Here is a 27,729-nt window from a genome sequence, read left to right as displayed (position 1 = left end):
TAATTCTTTCTTTAATGCTGAATCAGATTCCATCACATGAATATACCACATTAGGCTATCCATTTATCATTGGATAGGCATTTAGTTTCAATTTTTTGACTATTATGACTATTGCTTCTATGAACACTTGTGTACATTTTTTTGTGGATGTAAATTTTTAATTCTCTTGGGTATATCTCTGGGAGTGGAATTGTTGCCTTATATGGGAACTCTGTGTATTTAATATTTTGTGAAACTACCAAACTGTTTTCAAAAGTGACTGCACCATTTTATAATACCACCAACAATTCATGAGGATTCCAGTCTCTTCACTTCTTCTCCAATGCTTATTACTGTTTGTCTTTTTTTATTTTAACTATTGTAATGGGTCTGATGTGGTATTTATTTCATTGTGGTTTTGCTTTCCATTTTCCTAATTACTATGGCTGTTAAACATCTTTTTAATGTACTTATTGACCATGTATTTATCTAAATTGGATAAAGTTCTTTTGAAATCTTTTCTTGATTTCAATTTGATTATTTTTTTATTGATGGGTTGAAAAGGTTTTTAAAATATATTCTTGATACAAGTCTCTTATCCAATATATAATTTGCATATGTTCTTCTAATCTCTGGGTTGTCTTTTTCACTTCTTAAATGTCTTCTCTGAAGCACAATATTTTTAAATTTAATGAAATCCAATTTATCTAATATTTGTGTGTGTGTGTAGCGTCCTATCTAAGAAATCATTGTTAACACACGATCATGAAGATTTACTCCTCTGCTTCCTTCTAGGAGGCTAGTAATTTTTGCCGTTAAGTGGGTCTGTGATCAATTGAAGTTAATTTTTGTGTATGGTGTGAGATAGGAATGCAACTTTAGTTTTTGCATGTAGGTATCCATTTGTCCTAGTAGTTTTGTTTTTTTTTTTGTCCTAGTAGTTTCTATGAAACACTGCCTATTTAATTATCTTAGCACCATTGTTGAAAATTAACCAACCAGAATTATAAGGGTTTATTTCCGGACCCTAAATTGTATTCCCCAGATCTATATATCTATCGTTATGCCAATAACATAGTGTCTTAAATATCATAACGTTGTAGTAGGTTTTGAAATCTGAATGCATGTGTCCTTAAATTCTGTTTCTCTTTTTCAATATTATTTTGGCTATTCCGTATCCTTTGACTTTCCATATGAATTTTAGAATCAGTTTGTCAATTGAGCAAAAATAACATCCAAGATTTTGATAGGAATTGCTCTGAATCTGCAGATCAATTTAGGAAGTATCACTACCTTAACAATTTAGGTCCTCCATTCTATGTTTATGCGATGCCTTTCCACTTACTTAAGTCTCCTTTAAATTTTTCATTAATGTTTTGTACTTTTCAATAAAAAGTACACTATTTTTATTAAATTTACCATTATATATTTTATTACTTTTTCATGCCATTGTAAGTTGCTATTAATCATTCTCTTAATTTTATTTTTTAGTTGTTCTTTACTAGTGTATAGAAGTACAGTTGGTTTTTGTATGTTGATTTTGCATCCTGCAGCTTTCTTGAACTCATTCATTAGTTCTGATAGTATGTTGTGTGAATTGCCTAGGAACTTCTAGAAATATGATTTTGTCACTCGAGAATAGAAATGGTTTTGCTTCATTCTTTCTAACGGGGTGCATTTGCTTTTCCTGCCTAATTGCCCTAGAAAGAATCTCCAGTACAGAATTAAATAGAAATGGTAAGAGAGGCAGCTTTGCTTTGTTTCTGATGTTACGGGGGAAATATTCAGTCTTTTTCATAAGTAAGTATGGTGTGAGTTGTGGGTTTCTCATAGATACTCATTATTAGGTTGAGGATATTCTCTTGTACTTCTAGTTAGTTGAATCTTTTTTATTATTACAGTGCATTGGATTTTGTCAAATATATTTTCTGTCTCTATTTGTTTTATGCTGTGGTTTTGCCTTTTGTCCTACTAATAAGGTATATTATAGTAATTGATATAGATATTAAAACAAGCCTTATATTCTTAGATAAATTGATCATGGTATAAATAATTCTTTGTATACATAGCTGAATTCTCTGTATGACTATTTTGTTGAGGATTTTTACATATATGTCAATAATGGGTATTTATCTACAACTATTCTTTTTTTGTGATGCATTTTTCTGGTTTTGGTATGAGTGATATTAGTCTTAGTGTTCTACCCTATTCTATTTCTTGGAAGATTCTGTGAAGGATTGGAATTAATTCTTCTTAAAGTATTTGGTAAAATTCATTTGTAAAGCCGTCTGGGCCTGGGCTTTTCATTGTGGTAAGTTGATTTTTGTTTGTTATTTAAGTAGCAACTCAATGTCTTTTCCTTTTATAAGCCCATGCAAATTTCCTATTTCTTCATGAATCACTTTGGTTATTGCTGTCATTCTAGGAATCTGTCAATTTCATCTAGCTAATCTATTTTTTTGCATAACATTGTTAATAATATTTCCTTATAAACATTTGTATTTCAGTAGAGAAGTAGTGGTGCCTCCTCTTTTATTCTTGGTTTTAATAATTTGAATCATGTCTTTTTCTCTTGGTAAGACTAAGTAAAGGTTTCTCAATTTTATTGGTCTTTTCAAAGACCCAACCTTTGGTTTTACTGTTATTTTTCAATTATTCAGTTATTCTCTATTTCAATATTATTTCTCAAATCCTCATTATCTCCTTTATGCTTTTTGTTAGTTTACTTTGATATTTTTTTTTCTAGTTCTGTAAGGTGAGATTTTAGGTTATTGATTTGAGATCTATATTCTTTTTTTAATATAAGTGTTTACAGGTATAAATTTCCCTCTGAACACTATTTTTGCTGTACATGATAAATTTATTTATATTGTTTTTTTATTTCTTTTAAAAATATTTTATTTATTTTTATTTTTTTAAAGATTTTATTTATTTATTCATGAGAGACAGAGAGAGAGAGAGGCAGAGACATAGGCAGAGGGAGAAGCAGGCTTCTCACAGGGAGCCTGATGTGGGACTTGATCCTGGGACTTCAGGATCACGCCCTGGGCCAAAGGCAGGCACTCAACCGCTGAGCTACCCAGGCATCCCTTGTTTTTTATTTCTATCCCTCTCAAAGCATTGTCTAATTTTTCTTGAAAATTTTTTTGACAAAAAAGAGTAATCATTTTAAATGGTTATTTATGAATATATTGCTTAATTTCCACAAATTTGTGAAGTTTCCCAAACTTTGTGACTGATTTCTAACTTTATTCCATTTTGGTTAGAGAACATAGTTTGTATGAAATCAATAGTTTTAAGTTTAGTTAGGCTTTCGTCCTTTTTTTTTTTTTTCACTTCTTTCAACTTCTTTCACTCAACATTGTTTTTGTGAGGTTCATCTCTGTAGTTTGATTATTTAGCTTTATAATGTACCATGGTATGAATATTATACAATTAATTACCTATTAAATTGATGGGTAATGGTGAGTAAACTGTTTAGTTTATCTGCATTAGTTTTACATCTTAAATGCATATTTTGGTGTGCATATGTATGCATTTTTTTGTGTGTATATAGCTTGGAATAGAATTACTGTGTTATAGGGATATAGGTATTACATGTGTGCGTGTGGAGTGTGTGTATGTATTCAAGTTTAGCATATACTTTGCTTTCCCACAAACAACATGAGAATTTTACTTGCTTCACATCCTCACCATCCTTGTGCTCTCACTATTTTTAATTTTGGAAATTTTGGTGGGTATATAGGGCAATCTCAATATGACTTCAGTTTGCATTTTCTAGTGTCTAATGAGGTTGAACCCTTTTCCTGTTTATTGGATATTCGGACATACTCTTTTGTTAATGGTCTACTCAGGAACTTTCTTTAACACATTGCCTATAATTTTTAGGAGTGTGTATACATTCTGAGTATGCATATTTTGTATGTATGTGTGTGTACTGAAAATATCTTCTAGATTAAGGAATTCTCATATTTTTAGTTTGCTGTTTTTATATTGATTAGGTGAATAATCTTAACAAATTTTGTGTCAATGGAAACGATTATATGAGTTTTCTCATTTATTCCTTAGTTCATATATTTGTTTTTTATTTTTTTTTTAAAGTTTATTTATTTATTTAAAAGAGAGAGAGAACACATGAGAGAGAGCATGAACAGAGGGGAGGGGCTGAGGGAGAGAGAGAAACAGACTTCCTGCTGAGCAGAGAGCTATATTCCAGGACCCTGGGATCATGACCTGAGCTGAAGGCAAACACTTAACTGACTGAGCCTCCTGGGTGCCCTCATATATTTATTTTTAGTATGAAACTAATCTTGTACTCTTCAAATAAAATATTGTCCAGATGCTTAATACTTTTAGATTTTTACCAGATTTAATTTTTTATTATTTTGTTTAAAACTTTGGGATCTTTTTCACTAAAGAAATTGACCTGTAATTTTCTTTCTTGTAATGTTTTCTCCAGGTTTGGTCCCAGAATCATGCTGCTCTCACAAAATGACTTTAAAGGTATTTCTTATTTTTCTATTCTTTGTGAGGGTTTTTTTTTTTTTTTTTTTTTTTTTTTTTTTTTTTGTGAGGGTTTTAAATAGCCATGTTTCATTTTACATATTTGAAAGATTTACCAGTGAGGCAATCTGGCCCTAAGATTCTCTCTCTCTTTTTTAAGATTTTATTTATTTATTTGAGAGAAAGAATGAGAATGAGAGAGCACAAGTAGGGGGGAGAGGGAAGAGAGTATGGGGAAACAGCCTCCCTCCTGAGTGAGGAGCCCTACATAGGGATTGATCCCAGGACCCCGGGATCATGACCCGAGCTGAAGGCAGATGCTTAACCAGCTGAGCCACCCAGCCATCCCCTTAAAGTTCTCTTTGTGGGTAGGTTTTTCTTTATGTATTCAATTTATTAATAACTATAAAACTATTTGGATTTCTTAGTGTTCAGTCAGTTTTGATATGTTATGTTTTCAAATTTATTGTCACAGCATTGACCATAATACCCTATTTTAATCTTTTCAATGTTTCTATATTTTTGACAATATTCTTTTTTTATTCTTGATATTGGTTGTGATTTCTCTCTTTTTCCCTTTGATTAATATTTCTGTGTTTTCTTAATTTTTCCAAATAATCAACTGTTTGCTGTTTAAAATTTTTCTAACGTTGACAATCTCCTACTTTGTTAACTTCTCATCTTTTTTTTTTTTTTTTGTTACTTTCTTTCTGGTACATACTGTGAGTTTAATTTGCTTTTCTTTTTCTAACTTTTTGAAATTGGTTCACAATAAATGATTTTTTTTTTGCATTTAATGTTGCACATTTTTCTCTAAGCTTATCTATAGCTTCATACCAAAAATTTGATATGCAATATTAGTATTGCAGCTCAAAACATTTTATAACTTCCACTGTGATTTCTAGTTAGTTTTGTGTCATTTGAAAGTGTGTTCTTTGATATTTAAACATATGTTAATTTTTAAGCTAAGTTTTTAAAAAATGATTTCTAACATCATTATGTTCTAAATAAGTATGTTTGCATGTATGATTTAAATACTTTGATTTTTTAAGACTACATTTATGGCTCTACATATATTAATTTTATATATCTATATCTATATATATCTAGGTGCTTTTGAAAATAAAGGACAATAAGGTCAAGTTTGCTATTCCTTTTTTTTTCTGATTTGTTATATCTACTGATTCTATATCTTTCTGTTTTAATAGTTACAAAGATTAAAATTTAAAAATTTTTTCACTATGATTTTGGATTGGTCTGCTTCTCCTTGTTCTGAGGTGAGTTTTTTTTAAATATATTTTTAGACCATTCATTTACTGCAAAATGTTTAAGACTCATATATTTTGATTGGATGGTTCCTTCATATTATTAAAAATAAACTTTCCTCTGTGGTAGTACCTGTGGATTGTTGAGAGAAAAAAATTGCAAATATATCTGATAAACATATCAGAACATATAATGAACTTTCAAAACCTAAAAATACACAAGGAAAATAAACACATAAGTCAGATTGGTAACTAAAAAAAAAGATGTAAATGCAGGTTTTTCCTCTATGTAATTTTTAAATAATGTATAAAGAAAATGTAATTTTTATAACCATAAAAAATACAAATGTACTTCCATCTTTAAAGAGTATTCCCATTTATTTTAAAATAGAAGAAATTAGAAGTTGATAGGTACACTTCAGCTATCACTGTCTTCTTATATCATTAGCATGGGTCAAAGTTGACTTGAACTCTTTACAAGAATTTTTTTTATAGGAAACAGGAATGGGGAAAAAAGATTGAAACATTATAAAAGACAAGAAGATTTCTATGAAGTTAAAATGTGGTACAATTAGATGGAAAGAAAATAACATTGTGTACTGTAAGCTATTGAATAAAGTGATCTTTAAATTACTAAGAAAGTTCAGAAAAAAGACTGGGATAATTTTAGTGACATTTTATTCGTAGCCATTTCCTGAAGTATTCTTAGTAATACATCACATTTTCTATAGATATATGACTGGCAAAAGATAATGTCAAAATGTCCATAATATGTGATGAATTCTGTTTTAATTTTATGAAGGCTTTTAGTAAAATCACATTGAAAAATTCACCTATTCTTGTTTGAAGTCTAAGACATCTGGCATTGGGTCTGAAATTTTTTGTACAGAGTAATTTTTTTTTTTCAGGAAACATCATATGTCTCTAATACTGGAGAGTTCTTTCATTCAGTGACACATATTTATTACCTACTATGTGTCATGCTTGTGCTGTGAACTGGGAATTTACAAGGGTAGGAAAAATTTATTAACCTTTAAGGTAATTTTTGGAGCAATGATCAAATCACCCAGGTTATAATTTGATGTCAGTGCTATAAATATTGTTATTAATACAAAGAGCTAATAGCAAAAAGCACTTGCTATATTCCAGACTGTCTTAAGCATTTTCTGGTATTAACTCAGGTAATAATAGAACACAAGTTGCTCCTGTAATTTAATGAGTGGACAGCTACCTAATCCCTGTGATACCGTAGAAGGCTTCCTGCAGAAGATGGTCATTGAGCTGAGTCTTAAAGCATAAATAAGGCCAAGAAGAGAAAGAATCAAAGAAGCACTAGGACATAGTCTAAATAGAATTGCATTTGCAAATATATGGATGCATAAATCAGCCAGTACATTGAACTACAAATAATTTGATATATTTGGAGCTTTGGGTATGGTATGTTAAAGAATGATGGGAGGAAAGATTCGAAAAAATCAAGAATCAGATCATGAGGAACTTATCTATCATGCTGGTGGTGTTGGACTCTCCAGGAAGTGAAAGAGAGATGTTTAATATTTTTAAACATGGAATTAATATAATCAAAATAATCATTCCGCTTAATGTGGAGAATGGATTAGGAGGGAAATGTTGGAGTCAGAGAGTTAAGAGACTATTACAGTAGTCAAAGCAGAGGATAATAGCCTGGGCTTCATGCAGTCTGTAAGGGGAGGAGACAGTGGACAAAGCTGATAGGTATAGATACGTAAAATAGGAAATGGTAATCAATTTTTTCATGAGGGAGTGAGATGGATAATTTTATGTGTCAGCGTGGTTAGGGCACGGTACTCAGATATTTGGCTAAGTATTATTCTAGATGTTTCTGCGAAGGCATTGTTTAGATGAGACTGAGATTTAAATCAATAGACTTTGAGTGAAGCAGATTATCCTCCATAATGTGGGTGAGCCTCATTCACTCAGTTGGCCTTCGCAGAAAAAAGACTGATCTCCCCAGAAGAAGAGAAACTTCTGCCAGCCAACTTGGACGTGAACTGCAGCTCTTTCCTGGATCTCCAGACTGCCAGCCTACCCTGCAGATTTTGGACTTGCCAAGACTCCACAATCATGTGAGCCAATTCCTTAAAATAAATCTCTCCATTATATTATATATCCTGTTCGTTTTGTTTCTCTCGGGAACCCTAAGTAATGTAGAGGGAAGGTAAAAAGGAAGAGTCTGGGATTATCCCCTCATTGAATGGTTGGTGGAGCCATTAAGACATTGGAAACACAGGAGAGATGACTTAAGAGGATATAAAGAATTTAGTTTTGACATATTCAATATGAAGTATCTGGGGGCACATACAAATGGAGAGGATCAGTAGATACTTTTGCGTGGCTGAAAGTCAAGCAAGAAATCTGGGCTACATATTTCACTCTAGGAAGGGGGCTTCTGCAGTTGGGAAAAACACATTCAGAAAGACAACAGCAGCAACAACATTGAGACATAGAGACACGAAGTAAGAACAGAAGTCTGGGATAAGAGGACAAGAAGACTGACAAGAATCTTTTAGAGTTGAAAATAAAAACTAAAACAGGATGGTATCACAGAAGTCAAGGGAAGAGAGAATTTTAAGTAAGGATGAGTCAAATGCTATTGAATGATCTAATTTTAAAATTAGGAGAAAGTCAGTGACCTCAGGAAGAAGAGTTTTCTAGAGCTATAACCTAAAAGCCAAACAGCACTTACTACAATATTTTCCAGAAAAGCAAATCACATTTTTAGCCATCACACAACTATAATTTGTAATGAAATTAGGGCAGAAAATTTCATTTAGCATACATATATTGGCCTGCAGAATAACTCTGAGGTTGAGAGAGGCAGGAAACTGGCCAGTTCTTCCATGGGTGAGCAGTAGATCCAGAAACTGAACTTAGATGTCCAGTGCTCCATAGGGGACTCATAACAATACAATGGCTCCCAGAGATGTAAAAGCGAGGCAACAAGTCACATATAGCAACAAATGAAAATGGAGAGAGACAGAGACAAAGGAAAAAGATGGGGAAAAAAATCATAGACAAAAACTTGTACTTGTTCATAAGAGAAGAAAAAATATGGGTGATATCAGACTGGAGGATAAAGAGGTTTATAGTTGGCACATCTGAAGAATAGGACAGGACTCCCTAATTGTCAGTATTAGGGAGAGTATCCAAATATTTTTCAAAACATAGCAATATAGAAAAATACCAGTCATTTGCCCTTTTAAAATATTATATAGATTATTTAATTGAATGAATGGTCTTTTGCTTAACATTTAAAATATAGAGTGATAAATCAAAAGTAAGATCTTAGGTAAAAAAAATTAAATTTTAAAAATAAGATCTTCAGAATGCATACATTTTGATATAAAAGAACTGTATGGGATGAAACACATGATGCCTAAAAACATTTCTAATTGTATTTTTAAATAAAAGTACTGTTTGTATGTTACTTATGATGGGAAAGGGTATATTTGCAGTATTTGAAGTATCACTCTAGAATTAGCACCTTCATGCTTATTTTAATACTATCTAATTTTGAAATATCGCTTTTTTTTGGAATAGCTGGATCAATGAAAATTTCAGGAAAATACATCAACAGTAATTGCCCCACCCTCCAACACAAAGTCCTTGATAATCTCTCTGTCTTTATTATCTTCTGTTCCTATAAGTGAACATACATTTTAATTTTCAAATAAGGTATTGTATCTTGACTGACTGGTAAAATCCATTGTCTCATTCAGATAAAATGATTTCTTTAGGTAGTTTCACTCCATAAATCTTATTGTATAGTTTTAAGAATTATTTGAAAGAGTATAAACTATCTTGTTGGTAGTGTTTTATTATTATTTCTTTAAGAAATCTTTGGAATGTTCAAAGAATGAATACACAGATTTTTCTTCTGTATTTTTCACTCCCTTCTGTGTCATATGCCCTCAGAATTTTTTGAATGTAGCAACATACTAATGCCTGTTCACCAACCCCACTCCATTTTGTCAACACAATCACCTAGTGGTTGCCTGAATCATTTCATTATAATTGTAGAGAATTAGCAATATGCTCTCTAGCTTTAAAAAACAGTTATTAATCTAAGTTAGATATTATACTACTTATATGTAAATACAATTGAATTTGTAAACCCTCTTTTGCTAGTCAGGTTGTTCTTAATTATTCGTAATTTTCATTATTTTACTTTACTAATAAATGATATGTTATAGTTATGTTTACGCCTGACTTACATTAGTGATTATAGTTTTATATTTCTTGCAGCATTCTTAGACCTTTCCATACTGGTTGAATGGTTACTTAAGGCAATCCAGACAGGAGGGAGATAAAACATGAGTGCATGAACTTTAATTAAATGCATAGATAAATATCTTTTTATTACCTTGATGTTGTCCTCTAACATTATACAGTTTAACTAAAATCCATATTTCTTCATGCATTTCTTTTTTTTTTCTGAAATTCTCACAGTCATTCCAATAAATTAGTAATTATTCCTTTCAAAGAAACAAGTTATTTATTTCTTTTTTTGGAGTCATTTAAATTGTGCATGTGATTTAAATTATAAGTTATATAGATTTTATAAACTCTATGTAAGTAAGAATATGCTTGCAAGTGTAGTTAAATTTTCCTCAGTGTATACCCATATTTAGCACAAATTGCTTAAATTTGACAAAATTTAACTCTGAATACTTGTTTTTGTAATTATACTTCAATCTGTGTACAACATTTACTGATATGCAAAAATTTTAAGTTTCTAGGTATGGGAATGGATCTCTGACTTCTAACAACAAGATGGAAAGATGAGTGGAAGTAACTTATTTTATGGATAATTGTCATGTAATCTTTTTCAACAAGCACTTTCTTTCAAATTGCTGTACAATGTAGTAGATTTAATAACACATTACTTTGTATGATAACAAGCAACATTTCCAATATAAGCAACTTCAGAAAATGATCTTTTTTGGGGGGAAACAGGCACTGAATTTTATTTTCATATAGCTTTCTCTGTGCCAACAAGAAAGACAACAGGCAATATACACCATTTCCTAACACTAAAAATTATGAAGTAAAATTTCTTCTTTCAGGCCTACGTGTAAAACCTGGAACTTTCTTTTAAAATAAGAGTCATACATCCAGTCCTTTCGTTCTCAAACTGCCAGATGTTTTATGATAAAACTCTTCAAAGTTTCTTAGTTTTCAAACTTCTATTGATTCCTTAGTATCTAAAATTAATGCTACTTGGTATTTTTCTCTCACAGAAACCCAAATATCTGAATATCCTCTTCTCTTTTAATATGTTTTCTAACTTTTGTTATTGTAAATCCATATTTACTTTGCTTAATCTATTTATTTATCCATAAAAATCTTCCAAAGAGGTAGTTCTAAAAGCAGTCTTATTTTTCTTATTCACTGACTCATATTTTAGCAAATTGCCTATTACTCATGTCTTGAAGAGAGTGCTCTTAGTTTGCTGCTTTACTTTCTTCTTATAGGGAAAGAAATATTTCTTATTTTCAAGTTCTTAATTTTAATTAGGGTACTTTTGGGGTAGGGGTTGTTTATAGTAATGTGCTTCAGGGTTCACAGAAAAGCCTAGCAACTGGGGCACTCCCATGTATACATTACCACCTGGCCAACAATTTGATACTTGTAAATTAAGTTCGAAATTTAGCTCTTAGAAATTTAACTCTTAGAAAATTGTTATGTTAATTTGTCTTTTGTGGGTTTTCAAAAAGTTGTGCCTTTAAATTTAGGGAAATAAATTTAGTAAAACCAACCAGAAGGAACAAATTTAATGCTAATATAATGCCTCTAGAGGGCAGTATTAAATTATTTGAGGCTATAACTTAGAATTTCCTCGTGCAAGTCACTCAACATTTGAAGAGGTGACAGTGCAAATATAAGAGGGTGGCATTCTTTACGTAATCTTATTCATGGATGCAAATGGCTGTGAAATCTAAGTCCTCACACTTGAATCAACAAGTGTTGTGAGAAGGGGATTTTTTAATTGAACTTCTTATCTGCTCTTCAGAGAATGAGCTTATGTTCTACTATTAGGATTTATGGACCATTCATTGGCATACTCAAATACACGAAGCTTAGAATGTGAAAATAAGGCCACTTGTCCTCCAGTAGTATCCTCCCATGCAAGCCACTATAAAAACCACAGTGTGGTCAGATCACATGGTTTTCACATATGTGATTTGAATTATGGATTTAAGGAAAGAGATATTTAATGAAATTGTTTTGATAATCTTTTCAAAATTTATCAGATGCAAGTATAATTTTTATCCTACGAGGATTCTCTCCCTATAGATAGAGAAATCTAGATATAGATATACACACATATAGACAATTATTCAAGTTATTTCTAGTGTTCCTATTAATGAAAACAAAACTAAGTAAATATAAGTAATTTTGAAAACCTTACTAGCATACAGAATAACACCCAGTGCTCATCCCATCAAGTGCCCTGCTGTCACTGAACTTCAGTGATTTTTCTCACAGAAACAGTTCTCCATCCCTGAAGCATAGGAACTATTCCTAAAACCAGGGTGAATTATTTGGCCTTCTCAAGTAGGGAACTATAATTTACAGTTTTTCATTTCAGTTCTTTTCTTTGTAGATGTACCTTTCCGAAGTTATAAAGTCAATTTGATTTTTCCTGAATAATCATGTCACACCCTGAGGTGATGAAAGAGGATTCTAGGCCCCAGCTGCTTTCCTGTATTCAAAACTGGTTGAAAGCATGAAGGTTTATTCTTCTCGCTGTTGATATAAAAGGTAGGATCAGCATGACTGCTTTACTTGTCTTTTGGCATTCTCTTTGGGAGTGTAGAATATATTTTCTTTTATAGAATATGCTTCCAAACTGAATACAGAATCTAAGGGATGGTTTTGCATTTCTTCCAATATTTTTTTGTGAAGGAAATATTAAGCATGCCCTTTAAATATGTACAAGTCATGCTTAATTTAAAATTAAGTGCAGAAGGAAATGTAGATTTCAGTAAAAAAACTTTTTAAAGATAATTTATATAGCTCATATTTCTTAGTAATATATTTGTACAGTATTGTAAATATTTTATGAAAACTTACATATCTCTGTGAGGGGTACATAGTATTATTCCTGTTTTAAAAATGGGAATGTGGAATTTTATTGTCAAAAGTGATTTCTACAAGGTTACACATATATCAACATTGACATAGGCCAAAAAAGGAATTTTTTTTATTCCTATCTAAACCTTCTTATTACATAAAGAAATCTTTTCTACATCAGAAAACAGACATCCTCTGAAAAGTAAAGAGGAACCAGAATCCATTTTGCTTCCAACTTTTCTAGATAACAAGCTTCCTCAGAAAGCAGACTGCTAGTCTCTCCTCCAGTACTACGCACTCCTTCAGTCTCCTTCTTAAAAGCCCAGTGGTGCATATGCGTTGAACGATGGATGTTCCTGCTCTTAAATCCCAAGCAATAATGAACTGATGGTTTTTTCTTGGAATAGTCTATGCAGCCACTGGGGACACAAGAGACTGGTGGACATATAAACTGTGGCTCTTCTGATGCTTTTAATACATGTGAGCATTCCCTGGAAAGTCCCTGATTTGGAGCTTACAATTAATATCTTTCACCAGCTTCCACGGTCGTCTATTATGACTCTGGCCTCATAAATGGTTATGCTAATCACACATCTTTGTGCTCACTTCAGTTTCTTAAACTTGTAGAGGTGGCATGGACTGGAACACACTGAATACCAGCCATAACTTCATTCTTTGAGTTGTAAGCCAAAATTTCTGTACCCATTTCATAAACCAACTCCTAAACCTGTTTTCCCAACTCCCAGGCTTTCTCTTTTTACTCTAATCCATTCCACCTTCTGCCCCCACTGCTTGTCAAGTCGTGTCCAAACTAAAATCCACACTCTTTTATAAACTTGCCCAATATCACTTATTCAAACAAATTTTTCTTTTCCCCTGAAGTATCTACATTGTTTCAGCTACTTTGAATTCTTCTCTGTTACTTGCACAGTAAAACAGCTTAATTGTTAAATGATATTTAAACTATTATTTCATGCACATTGATCTTAAATCTTTACTCAAAATTTAAAATCCTGATAATGTAGTGCCCATAATTCAGAATCATCTTATATGTTTCTGAGCATCAGAGAGTGTTTTGCACATAATAAATATTCAATACATACCTGCTCATTAATTATATTCTTCCTAAAATTTTATTATATTTATTCATCTTTGACTTTAAATTTAAAAGGCAAATATTTTATGTACTTCCATTATCATTAAGGAAGTACTTAGAAACATGATTATCAGACCATACCAGTTTAAGAGCAGAGATTATTTGTTAAATGGCTTTATAGGCAAATTTTCTTTTCTTTTCCTTTATTATGAGACCATAGAATGTTTAGATTTTAAAAAGACCATATAGATGATCTAACCCAACTCCCTTTTATAGACTTAGGTTCCATGACTCAGAGATGAATTATACGTCTACTAAACTTTCACCAATCTATAATTTGCCTTTTAAAATAGTTCTGTATGCATTAGTCTGAAGTCTTTGCAAAACACACAGGCTTGGTTACATCATACCCTTTTGAATTATCCTTTGGATCATGTGCAAAATATTATCTAAAAATGTCTAAATCTGTTGACCATTCTGACTCAACTTCCTTCAACATTGCTTCCACTACTGTGCTACCAGTTCCTGTGTTGTAATGCATTATCTAGCAAAGTCTCCTACCTTTTTCCACATGCAGTCATGTTTCTCCCATGATATAGTCTCTTGTCTATAAGATACAAGAGGCAAAATATTGTAGCTCTTAGGAACCTGGGCTCAGGAGCCACATTGCCTAGGTTAGAAACCCCACCTCTCTACTTCCTGGCTGTGGGAACTTGGGGAATTTTAATTAATTTCTCAGGGCCCCTGTTTCCTCATATGCAGGACAGGAAGAGAGTAGTACTGATTCTCTAAGATGATTGTAAGGATTAAATTATTTAATACATGGTGCTCAAGGGACATCGTAAGCACTCAATGAGTTTATATATTATTTATATTATAATGATTGGTACCTATTGTCAACTTATAAACAAAAGAGAACAAAGCAAAAGGACATTCTTAAAATATCATGTCTAAGGAAACTTGATATGCATCCAAATCCTGAATTGTGAGTTGACTTTTGAGTTACAAAAAACAAACGATAGCAAAAATTCTGCATATCTTTATACTTTTAAATGTTTAATGATCTTCATGATAAAGTACTAAATAGAACTAATAGTACTAAATAGAATTCTAATATATATAAGTATATATATATAAATATATAAGTATATATATAAGTATATATATATAAGTATATATATAGAGAGAGAGAAGAAAAGAGAGAGGGAAAGAGAGAGAAAATATATATACTCATTGATAGGAGAAGGGATACATATGTTTTTTCCTGATTTTCTTTAAGAAATGTTTAGTTTTACAACTGGTTCAAGTGTGCAGCTGCTTCTTAAAGATTATTTCAGGTATCCCTCAGGTTAGGGACAGATAACAGTTGATATGGAATGAATAACTGAGCAGAATACTGGTCATGGGATCAAAGTGAAAATACAGAATAAGGCTTTAGCTTTGATGGAATTAAAAGATGAGATAATGACAAAGTCATTAATAATGTTTTATTGTTTCCAAAGTGCTTCATGTACAATATTACTGTTGATACATTACAGAGAAGAATTTCCTAACCACTTAATTCCGAACCTGGATTCGTACCCTTTTAAACTATTGAAAAGCCATTATTTGTTTATTTTCCTATATTTATTTTTGCTTCTCCTCCTTACTTCAAATTACACTTATGCATCAATTTAGAAATAATTTGCATTATATTTTATATGACTCAATTCTGAGTTACTGCAAAGCAATTCTTTCAATCTACTATAATTTCTGTAAAGAAATTCTGTATCTCTTGTGTGACACACTTGAGTATATGAGGGAAGGTTGGTGAGCTGTCTGTAGAGCTGCCAGGAAGGGTCTTGATCCCTGCTGAGCTGGTTTGGGGAGTTAAGAAGTGGGGTGGTAGGAATAGTGAAAGGAATAGGAAGAGCATACATTTCTTGCTCACAGTTTCCTCCAATTGGCAACTCAATCCTTCTATTTTAACAAGCTCTTCTGGGATTATAAATAACCACCAGGAAGGCCAGTGCTACAGATTATCCATTTTTTACCCTTTGTCTAAATCATATCAACAGCAACAGAGACTAGAGATTATGTTATTATATAAGAAGGGAGAAAAACTCTGGAATGCAGACAAAAAGAAGAAAAACAAAGGTTGAATGTCCCCAGGGCTTGCAATACACCTGTACTCAGAAGCATCATTTGTTTGTAGACTCCCTGCTAACTCTTCTTTATTCACCTTTCCTTTGCTGTTGTTAGCACAAGGTTTCCTTTATTCTTGGGCTTCCTAGAAGACATCTCTAGTAAATGTGGAGATTCTTTTTTATCAATTTAACATCAAGCTTCTCTGGGATGCAGGTTGGGTGAAAGCGTGCCACCCAAAGTGGCCAGGAAGTGGCTACCATCTATTTCCCAACCATCTCTTCAAATTGAGCTCAGGTTGACATAATGTACATGGCAGGATGACAACAGGAGGCCAAGATTTGTCTCATCACCTAATTAATTCTCTTAAAGAGATTTGAGGGGTGTTTGTAAGTGTTAGGCTTTCCAGACACAGTGTCTTCCCTCTAGATCTTAACTTTGCTTCTCAAATCCCCTTGCCCTTCTCCCCTACCTGTGTGCACAGCAGCTGTGGTGAGTTTTCTTTTCTTTTTTTTTTTCTTTTCTTTTCTTTTCTTTTCTTTTCTTTCTTTTCTTTTTTTTCTTTTCTTTTTCTTTCTTTTCTTTTCTTTTCTTTTCTTTCCTTTTCTTTTTTTCTTTTCTTTTCTTTTCTCTTCTTTTCTTTTCTTTTCTTTTTTTTCTTTCTTTTCTTTTCTTTCTCTTTTCTTTCTTTTCTTTTTCTTTCTTTCTTTTCCGTTCTGCTTTGCGGGTCTTTCTATTCGTCGTTTCTTTTCTTTTCTTTCTTTTCCTTTCTTCTTTTCTTTTCTTTCTTTTCTCTTCTTCTTCTTTTTTTTTTTTTCTTCTTTTTTTTAAAGATTTTTATTTATTTATTCATGAAAGACCCAGAGAGAGAGAGGCAGAGGAAGAAGCAGGCTCCCTGCGGGGAGCCTGATGTGGAACTCGATCCTAGGATCCTGGGATCACGACCTGAACCAAAGGCAGAAGCTCAACAGCTGACCCACTCAGGCATCCCAGCTGTGGTAAGTTTCTGCAAAAATTACCTAAAAGCAAGTTTGCTTACAACAGTAGTCAACATCATCTGATTTCATGAAAAAGGTACATCCCTTTTAATAATGTGACTTTGATCCTACTTCTCAAAAATAATAAGTCAACATTATTTTACTAATATATAAGTCAGCTTATTAATAATAGGCTGCCATATAAAATGAGAAGAACTTTGAGCCTTCAGAATAGGTGGTATCACCAGCTTCAAAAAGAATCTGACTCCCAACTTTATCTCCCAAGAAAAATGGATTGCTTACAGCTCATTCCGTTATACATGGTGGGGAGGGGACACTCTAGCTTTCTTAAACAATAGTCTGAAGGCTGGTTTAGCCTTCTCAAGTTTACCTTCCTGATAATTTGAAAAAAAAAAGTGTAAGAATGATAGGAACATAGTAGATGTTCAAAAAATGGTTACTGAATTTACTAGAGATAAAATTGGCAAGTTTTACTTCTATTAATTTTCTTCAATATTTGTCAAATGAAGCTATTCCCCCATTGAACAATGACTATTACCAGATACTGTTCTAGAATACTGTTGTTCTCTTTTCCCCTCATCTCTATAAAATTTATATACAAAATAAAACCTTCATAATATCTCTCATCATTTGTGGTTATTTTCTTTTTTTAAAGTAAAAATTGGGTTGCTTTATTTTTTTATTTTTTAATTTAAGTTCAATTTGCCAACATATAGTATAACACCCCGTGCTCATCCCATCAAGTGCCTGTCACCCCATCTCTCCACCCACCTCCCCTTCCCCAACCCTTTGTTTCCCAGAGTTAGGAATCTCTCATAGTTTGACTTCCTCTCTGATTTTTTCCCACTCAGTTCCCCTCCTTTGCCTTATAACCCCTCTCACTATTTCTTATATTCCACATATAAGTGAAACCATATGATGATTGTCTTTCTCCAATTGACTTACTTCACTCAGCATAATCCCCTCCAGTTCTGTCCACGTTGAAGCAATGATGGGTATTCGTCCTTTCTAATGGCTGAGTAATATTCCATTGTGTGTGTGTGTGTGTGTGTGTGTGTATACACACACACATTTGTGGTTATTTTCAAAGGCACTCAAGGAGAAGTGTTTTCTTAGCAAGATGCATTGGAATGGCTTGGTAACACAGAACCCTGTGTAGTTTGAGAAGCTCGACCCCATTCTCATTTTCGCTCAGATATCCCAGATATTTTTGACATATTTTCCCTTCTTAAATATCAGCAGCCAAGAGGAGAAGAAGAAAGCCTCCTGAGGTATTTGAATTTGACTAATGTATAGTATCATGCATTTTATAAATGACAGAAATTTTTATATACATCAGGTTTCAAGTTCCTTTGAATGCAACTGTGTGTTTGAAGGAGTTTAAAATATTTTTTCTGTGAGGTACCTGTTTTCCCTCTAATACTAAAATTGTATTATGTCTAAAAAGAAACTTTAAAATAGAAAGAAAAGAAAAAAATCTATTTTTTTTACATTATGTTCATTAAAACACTTTACTGTCAGTTCATCTTATGATAGATAATATACTCTAAATTATTTCTCACAGCACAATGGTAGAACTTTTGAGAAGCAGATACCACAAAAAAAAAAAAAAAAAAATTGAGGGCAGCCCCCGTGGCTCAGCGGTCTAGCGCTGCTTTCAGCCCAGGGCAGGATCCTGAAGACCCTGGATCGAGTCCCACGTTGGGCTCCCTGCTTGGAGCCTGCTTATCCCTCTGCCTGTGTCTCTGCCTCTCTCTCTCTCTCTCTCTGTCATGAATAAATAAATAAAATCTTTAAAAAAATGGACACTTCTCCCAATTTTTCTAAGTGTTTAGGAACCAGGGTTTTTTGGTTTGCTTTTTTAAAATTCATCATAGCCCAAGAGTAAATAGTGATTGTACTATTAAAATCTTCTCAGGATTGTAGATCCATAGATGGCATGAATGGATCCAGACATTATAGATCTATAGTCTGAGATAAGCCTATGTTATCATTTATAATTTAAAAATATTCTATATATTCATATATTAAATAATGCAAAGATAAATCAATATGGGTTGAACAATAAAAGGTAAAAGAAATGCATATCAAACTATCATTTAAAAATGAAATGAGGGATCCCTGGGTGGCGCAGCGGTTTGGCGCCTGCCTTTGGCCCAGGGCGCGATCCTGGAGACCCGGGATCGAATCCCACGTCGGGCTCCCGGTGCATGGAGCCTGCTTCTCCCTCTGCCTGTGTCTCTGCCTCTCTCTCTCTCTCTGTGTGACTATCATAAATAAATAAAAATTTAAAAAATAAATAAATAAAATAAAAATGAAATGAAATGCTTTTGTGGCAAGGCCAAGATGGCTTTAATATTCCCCTCAGCTTAACTGAACTTCAGATAGGTTTCTTCCTTTCTCTAGGCCCCTGACCTCCCTTTTCTTAGACCATTTACTTTAGGAAATGTATAATTATAATTTTTTTCTCTGCCCCTCTGAGAGGTAAATCTTTTAAAAAGCTTCTTGCTAATTTTACAACCCAGAAATTTCTTTCTCAAGGACCTGGGAATCATCTCTCTGAAATATATCATCAAGGAAGATGGCACCATTTCCCAATCTCTGTGGAGAGTGGGAACCTAACTTCTTTGGGACACTTTGCTCCAAGTTGTAAAACTACCTCCGGTCATAAAGATATGAGAAAGTTTACTTTTCTTTTGAGTAAGCCCAATTAGAAAATGCAGGTGGCCTAGGATTCCTCCCACCCCAGCTCTTAAAAACTCCTCATCTCTTTGTTTCAATGAAATTGATCTCAGGCTGAGCTATTTCCCCTTATTGCAAATAGTCTTAAAGTCTTCCTTGCCTGTTTAGCTTTGTCTGGTGCAAGTTTGACTTTGAAAAACATTATGTTATATGATAATTTATGTTACAAATAAGTAAGTGGTTCATAAATATGTGGAATATTCTAGTGCATAAAATAATATTTTGTTTCTTAAATACTCTTAATGAGTCATTTATCAAAAATGCTTCTGTAAAAATCATATTTTATGTAACCAGTTCAAATGAAAATAATTCTTTACCTGAAATTATCATAAATATATTATTTTGTTATATGCAGAGGTATATGGATTTGTGTGTGTTCTTGAATATATAATGTATCTGTCTATAGAGATAACGCAAAGACATCTCCTATTCATTTAGTGCATCGGTCAATAAGCCCAGAGATGCTGTATTTGAACTTTAAATTTCTCATGCAGGGAATCCAATAAATTCTTCCACAGATTCCCTTTGGCATCTGAGTAAATTTCTAGCGCCCTTTAAATTTTTATGGCTGTTTCTCCTCCTCTCTTACCCCAGAGGCAGTGTTTCACTACTTTCACAATTTCTCCATGACTTTACTTGCTGATCCCCCTCCCCCAGTGTTGAATTAACACATAGCTTCTAGACTCTGCTTGTTTCCCCCTGGATTATGTCTTTCTGGCCCTCCTTTTTGCCTCTTTCTTTTCTTTCTTTCTTTCTTTCTTTCTTTCTTTCTTTCTTTCTTTCTTTCTTCTTTCTCTTTCTCTCTTTTCTTCTTTCACACTCTATTATTGTCCTTAGTGCACAAACTGTAAGACATACTTACTATTCTCAAGGATTAACCTAAAAACATCCAAATCTAAGTTGCTGTGTATGCTTTATATATTCATATTTGTATTTATAGAAGCATTAAATTTTGCACAGGGTCATGCAGGAAAACATAGCAAAGGGGACCTTTGTATTAGTATGGGATCTGATTCAGAATAAAATCTGAGAGTTATAGAGCTCATATATAAATCTTATATGTCACTAATTTGTTTTCTCACACCTGATAAGCAAGGAAAATGTCAGATATTTTTGATAAGTTTTAATTCTTTAAGAGGCTATTGCTGTGAATATTCTTGAAAAATACCAAGATCAGAAACAACAAAGAATAGGACAAAATTATATTTAGTTGAACATATTCATTTGACAGTTCACAACTTAAATACAGTGAACATTAATTCAATAGATATGTATTTAAATGTACTACAGCAGCACATGATAAAATTGAACAAATTGAAGCAGTAAGTCTTAAGTATGCGACAGAGAAGCCAGTTCAAATCATATAAATTGGTTTAGCAGAGTTCACCTTATCATTTCGTCAGTCTTAATGATGATTATGGATAACTCATCATGATTTCACCATGGTGGTGAGTAAAGATATTAAAAGAGACCGAAGCACAGACTTATTGTATAGCCCTCATACTGATGTGATGCCTATAGAGGATCAATGATTCATGCATAGTATCACTGAATTCTCTTTACTGAAGTAAAGTTAACTTTTGGTTCTGTAAGGTAGAAGCTTCTTTAGTTTTTAAAGAAAGTAATCTGCATTATTTATGAATTGATTTTAATTTCAAAAGATGAGATTATTAATGATATATTTCTTTTACCTGTGACAAGACATGTCCTGATAAATTTAGATATTCATTGATAGGTAGCACCTCCAATGTGCAAAATTTTACTGTGAAATTATGTGAATTTGAATTCTACTTCTGTTTATGTTGGATTAAATTCATATTTCTAAATTCAGCAGCCTCTTCCCTCTCTTTCTTGGTTCATTTTCAACTGTCAAAAGTCACAGCTTTCCCAAAAGCATTATAAATAACATAAAACAAATGTAAACGAATGAGAAATAAAGATGACAAATTCCCAAGTTTTTTGGGGGGTGGGAAGGGAATGTATGAAAGTGCACTTTTTATTTTACTCACAATTAAATTCTGTATCAGTCTTCTACATTCAGGAAATTATGAAGCAGCAATAATTCTTACAAATTTTCTTTTAGTCTTACGCCTTCATTGATCTTTCCCATTAAAAAATAAATAAAAAAGTATACCCAAGCCCATTTTTACTCTGCATCACAGAAAATATATGGCAAATGTAGATAGTATGAAGAATCTATGGCTTATATATTTTTTTTGTTAGGTGCATGTCAAAATACATTAGCTGCATTTAATGATCAAATTTCTCCCTTGTAGAAGAATTTATCTCTAATTTTGTAATTTATACAGTAATGGAAATGTAATCAAAGAGTTTCTTTTATTTGATAATAATTCAGGAATATTGCACTTGAATCATCTGTGATGTCACTATATCTTTGACAACATAGGCCACCAAAAACAATTTGGTGAGTAAAATTGCATAAATATGTGTCTTATAGAAATGGAAAACAGATATTTTGTCTCTAAAACTTATTGTTTGAAATATCAGCCATTTTTCCAAAGAAAAAACATTTTTAGTGTCCTTTGCACTAAAATTTAACATACTTAAATCTCTTTTGTTTTTTGGAATAAAGGATGTTCTTGATAAGAATAGAACATGCCAGTATTTGAATTATTAAAATGAATTATTCCTGTAAATTTTTAAAAGCCGAATCTCTGCATAGCATCTATGCCTATTGAAGTAAGCAAGATATATTTTTTTAATTGTTTTTAAACTCAACTGAAACCATGTTTTAGTAAAAATAGTAAGTACTATTAAAGTTAAAGAGTGATGTTATATAATCAAAAGCTGTTTTATGACTTTTATTAGTATTCAGCCTCTATAATTACTTATATTTTGTTTTATTATCATCTACATTTTGAAGCTCACCAAGCACTGTAAAAAGTCCTGTAGCTGCCTGACAAACCACTCTAAAACTCAGTAGCTTAAAACAAATAGTATTTTACTTGCTCAAAATTGTGTTTACAATGTTGGGATCTTTAGCTAGGATCAAGCAAGAGCCAGGCATAGTGCAATGCATTGAATGGGACAATACCTGTGCATCCTTGGCGGTAAATGTTGATTCTGTTTCTTGGTCATCCTCCAGCCATTCCATGTGCCCAGCTTGAGCTACCTCAGAGAAGGGTGGTTTTTGTGTTCCAAGAAAGTATATCCAAGTAGCAAAACTCCATTATGCAAATGTTTTAAGAAGCTCATGCTTGCTTCATATTTACTAATGTTCCATTGACCAAAGCAAATCACATGACCAGACTAAGTCTCAATGTGGGAAGAGACCACACAAAGGTATGGCTATCTGGTGGTGTGATTCATCTGGAGTCATTCATCTAACAACACTGTTGTTCAGAATATGAGAATTCCTAGCAATTGGAGATCAAATTTGAAGGTAACCTTCCTAGTTTCATTTATTATTTTTATTATAACTTTTTTCCTTTTATGATTTGAAAACCATCCAGAAAATCATGAGTAATTAACTTTTATGCTGAAAGATGGTTGTGAACCTTAAGTTAACAAAATTTTCTCAGTAGTTTTCAATTAACAATTGAAATGGAAAAATAAAAGGGGTTGAGGATTGAGGTTTGGAGTTATAGATAGAATCATATTTTTGCAGAAACAAAGTTGGGACATTAGATTAAGATATCAGTATAAAAAAATCAATGACAGCTGACACATCTTAGTATAGTAACAATGGGTACTGTACCATTTTAATTTATCATCTTGTACTTGATGATAAAAGAACTTGATAGGTTCTTTCCTCTCTGCTGTTTAAAGATCGTACATATTAGCTTTGCAATTTTTATATAATAAGCACACCAAGTAGCTCTTTTAAAGAAATCTCCATTATATCTGTGCCTTCCAAAAAATACATAACAGTTTTGTATTTTTATGACTTCAGTTTGTTAATTCTCATCTCTCATGTCTCAAAGCGGACTATAGAACATAGAGTAACTTGGATGCTGAAGCAGAAAAACTCTTTAATCGCTGTATATGACCTCCTCAATATTACTGAGTAAGTATCTCACATATGGCCTCCCTTGTAGCCTGGGTTACATATTCTTAGAAATCTCACCCAAAATAACTTCCTACTGAAGCTCTGGTCATCAGCGCTCTTACTTCCATCCATTCCTTTTCTCATCTGATGTGGTTTTCTGATCTGAATCTTTTTTCCTTTTCTTTCTTTATCTTTTCAAAGATTCTATTGTAAGAATCTCTATTTCTGGACAACCCACTTTAAATTCCTTTAGAGGTTCCCAACACCCAGTTTTCTTTTTCAAAGTGATCTTCAATAGAAGTGAGTGGAACTGATATTCTAGTAGATGTGAAAAAATATATAGAAATAAATTTGCATATATTTGAAACTCACATAATAGGAACTAAAATTGGAGAGGGATTACTTTACATGTAAAAGTGCTTTTCAGATTGTAAAGTGCTATACAAATTTAAGGCATTATTATGAATAATAATGGTGATGTTGATGGTGATCATGAAATCAGTAGCCTTTACTAAAGACTAGTTCAGCCATGAGGAGTTGTTCAGTTAATTTAATATTCCTCGTAGAATACCTTCCAAATCATTGAACTGTCCACATTATAATAGCAGCTATTTCAGGAAGATTTTTTACGTGGATTCATTTACATATCAGAGATTTCTTGAATGTTCACTTTCAATGCTAATCTGTGTAAGGTGAAAGTTAGAACTTGGAATCCCTATTGTCATGTGGAGTAATTAGCAGATAATTTGATAATTGACTAGGTCTGCTATTTTTAATAGATTCTCCCCAAGTCTATAAATGTTTAGTTTATTTTAAAACCCATCCTACAACAAGATATGGAGATTATATGTGTGTTATTTTGCCTAGAATGTAAAATCGATGGTAAACCTTAAGTACTGAAGGGACATCATTATCAACTAATGATTGATGTGCTAAAAGTCATTTACACCTGCCAGGAATATAGATTGTGACACTACTAATTTAACTGGCAGTGGGTATACTAACATAGCAGCCATGTAAACCAGTAGTCCACCATCTGTAAAATTTTATGTGTATTTTGTGCACATACCTATACCATATTTTGACAACTTCAAATCAGCTTTAATCTGTCAATTTCAAAGTTTGTCATCAGAAAGTTCATCTGAAGGAGAATGCCTGTTCAATTCATGTTAAATGCAAAATGATTATAGTAGATGACACTTAAAAATGCACCATTTCTTGGAAAAATAAAGTTGTTTAACATGGTTATTATGTACTTTCAAGGCATAATACAGTTTTTTAAAAGCACATCTTAAAACACCAATATACAGTAGTATAATGGAAGATATATTTACTCATAGAAGGCATATGGCAATAGCAGTAAAAGTAAAGATGCTTTTCTCTGCAATAATTCTTCATTCACGTAACAATATGTAACGGGATAAAAAATGGTGTAGTGCTGAATTTTCATTTCTGGTTCAACTTGAGGGAGGCTTGACACTCTATTGCAAAATGAACATTTTTTTTTTTTTTAGATTTTATTTATTTATTTATTCATGATAATCACAGAGAGAGAGAGAGAGAGAGAGAGGCAGCAACACAGGCAGAGGGAGAAGCAGGCTCCATGCACCGGGAGCCCGACGTGGGATTTGATTCCCGGGTCTCCAGGATCACGCCCTGGGCCAAAGGCAGGCGCCAAACCGCTGCGCCACCCAGGGATCCCGAACATTTTTTTTCTACAGTGTCCACAGCCTTTCCATTCTTTTTTTTTTTTTTTTAATTTTTTTGTTTTGTTTTGTTTTATTTATGATAGTCACAGAGAGAGAGAGAGAGGCAGAGACACAGGCAGAGGGAGAAGCAGGCTCCATGCACCGGGAGCCCGACGTGGGATTCGATCCCGGGTCTCCAGGATCGCGCCCTGGGCCAAAGGCAGGCGCCAAACCGCTGCGCCACCCAGGGATCCCAGCCTTTCCATTCTTGACACTTAAAGCTATTTGGCTTTAGCAAAGGATGGGTCCCTTTGGCAGAGAATCCAGGCTATCTTTCCACAGTGTCCTCTCAAACTTCCCACTGGCTGCTTTAAAGAACAGCTAAAAAATATTAAGGTACAAAAAAGGCTCACCTTTTTTACCTCAAAGAAATTCTAGTAAGGAGAAGTGAGAAAAGAAAGATGCCCCAAGATGACACTCTATCTGACACACGATCACTCGTGAATTTTTAAGTTTTTGTTTCTCCTAATGTTAATCTATTTTGCTTAGATGTTACATGTTGCATTAAGTGAACCAGCAAAAGGAAAATAATAATTCATGAAATATTTGTTAAAGAAAGTGATAAACAGCATAGTTCTTTAAAAATTGTAATGGGTATAATCATAGAAAGTGCGTGAATGGTGCCTATGTTTAATTCAATGTTAGAATCTATGAAAACACATATACTCCATGTCAGGTATACAAGGAGGATTATGTATTTTTTTGACTTATGCTTTTTAAGTGATTGAGAAATATTTGCCATAGTCTTTTTTACTGTGTTACACGAATTTTGGACCTATTTAAATAAAAGTTTCCTTTCGTTCAATACCCTTTGCTATAATTGTATAACAATTGAAGAGCGTTTCTATTAAAAAATAGGTTTTGTTTGGTGGAAGGTGAGTAGTCTTGTGCTTTTGTTACATTCTGACAGCTGACAGATTTTGCTTTTCTGCCGAAAAGTATGTGTATATTTATCTGCACACACAGAGTGCACTAAATAACTGTTTAATTTTTCTTTTTTTCTTGTATTTGGAAACTATTATAATTATACATAATGTTCCTATTTATATATCAAACACTGTTACAGAGAATCATGTGTACAGGTTATATAAAGAGTATCTGCTTGTTTTCCTTTTAAATTCTAAGTGAAATCAGTTTCAGCAACATGACGAGTTTTAGGGATATATCCTTCAAAACAGAAGCTTGACCTCATCTTCTGCTGTACTTTGCAGTTGGCTGTTTATTTTGCAGCTGGCTGTTTATTCCACCATTAAAATTTTTTTCTTTATGCAAGGTCACCAATAACCCCCTAACTGATACATTAAGTACTGATTCTTTCCTTTTTCTCTTTTTTCACTCTGCAGTGTTTGAAAATGCTGATCAACTCCTATTGAAGATTTGATTCCTTACTCTGATTATTCCTTTTTCTTCTCTTCATAGTCCTTAACCAGTTACCCGATTCTGAATGTTCACCATTAAATCATCACTCTTTCTTCTTTTTTTGCTATATCTAACCAAATCTCATAAAGTCTTATCCATTAAACCATTTCACATCTCTCCCTAGACCACCTTACCAATGTCAATTCCTTTCTCAAAATATCCTCCAGACATGATTTACTCAAACAATATTTATTCAGTCACAAGTATAAATTCCACACCAGGCTTAATTCTGAAGTTATCAATGAGAGAAAAAAACAACCAACATGGTCATTGCCATCATGGTGCCTTGATTCTTGCAGGAAAATAAAATTTCAAACAATCAGACAAAGCCATGTAAAATTAATCTGTGATGAAGATTATGAATGGAAATGCTATAAATGAATGTAATAAAAAGATCAGACCAGGGGTGGCTGCTGTTAGAAGTGATAGTTAAATTGAGATATGAAGGCCGATAGTAGGCATTAACTAGGTCAGAAGAGGCATGAGTGTTTCAAACCATGGACAAAACAGGTTTATAGGCCTTTCATGGGAATGCCCTGGATTGTTTGTGTCTGAAAAAGGCCAGTGTCACTGGGGCACATGTGAGATAAAACTAGTCAGGAAAAGTCAGATCTTATTGACCTGTAAACTGTGTCAAATCAAAGAATTTTTATCTTTATCCTTTGAGCAAATTTTCAAGCAGTCTGAGGGGGTGCTGTGATATGACAGATATTTATTTTGAAAATAAAGC

The 27,729-nt window shown here is 32.9% G+C and overlaps 1 long non-coding RNA gene across 1 annotated transcript in view; it reads left to right on the top strand.

The window, feature by feature from the left end:
* The window catches only part of LOC102151569, a 503,105-nt gene that overhangs the window by 457,458 nt on the left and 17,918 nt on the right, over positions 1 to 27,729 (top strand). Inside the window, exons 15-19 of the long non-coding RNA XR_005356708.1 lie at positions 4,439 to 4,482; positions 5,691 to 5,759; positions 7,720 to 7,852; positions 10,519 to 10,525; positions 12,394 to 12,551. This is a non-coding gene — a long non-coding RNA (uncharacterized LOC102151569). The remainder of the gene's footprint in view (positions 1 to 4,438; positions 4,483 to 5,690; positions 5,760 to 7,719; positions 7,853 to 10,518; positions 10,526 to 12,393; positions 12,552 to 27,729) is intronic.

The sequence above is a fragment of the Canis lupus genome, chromosome 3 (assembly GCF_011100685.1).
Source record: "Canis lupus familiaris isolate Mischka breed German Shepherd chromosome 3, alternate assembly UU_Cfam_GSD_1.0, whole genome shotgun sequence".
NCBI classification, from domain to species: Eukaryota; Metazoa; Chordata; class Mammalia; order Carnivora; family Canidae; genus Canis; species Canis lupus.
This window is presented reverse-complemented; position numbering and strand designations above follow the sequence as displayed.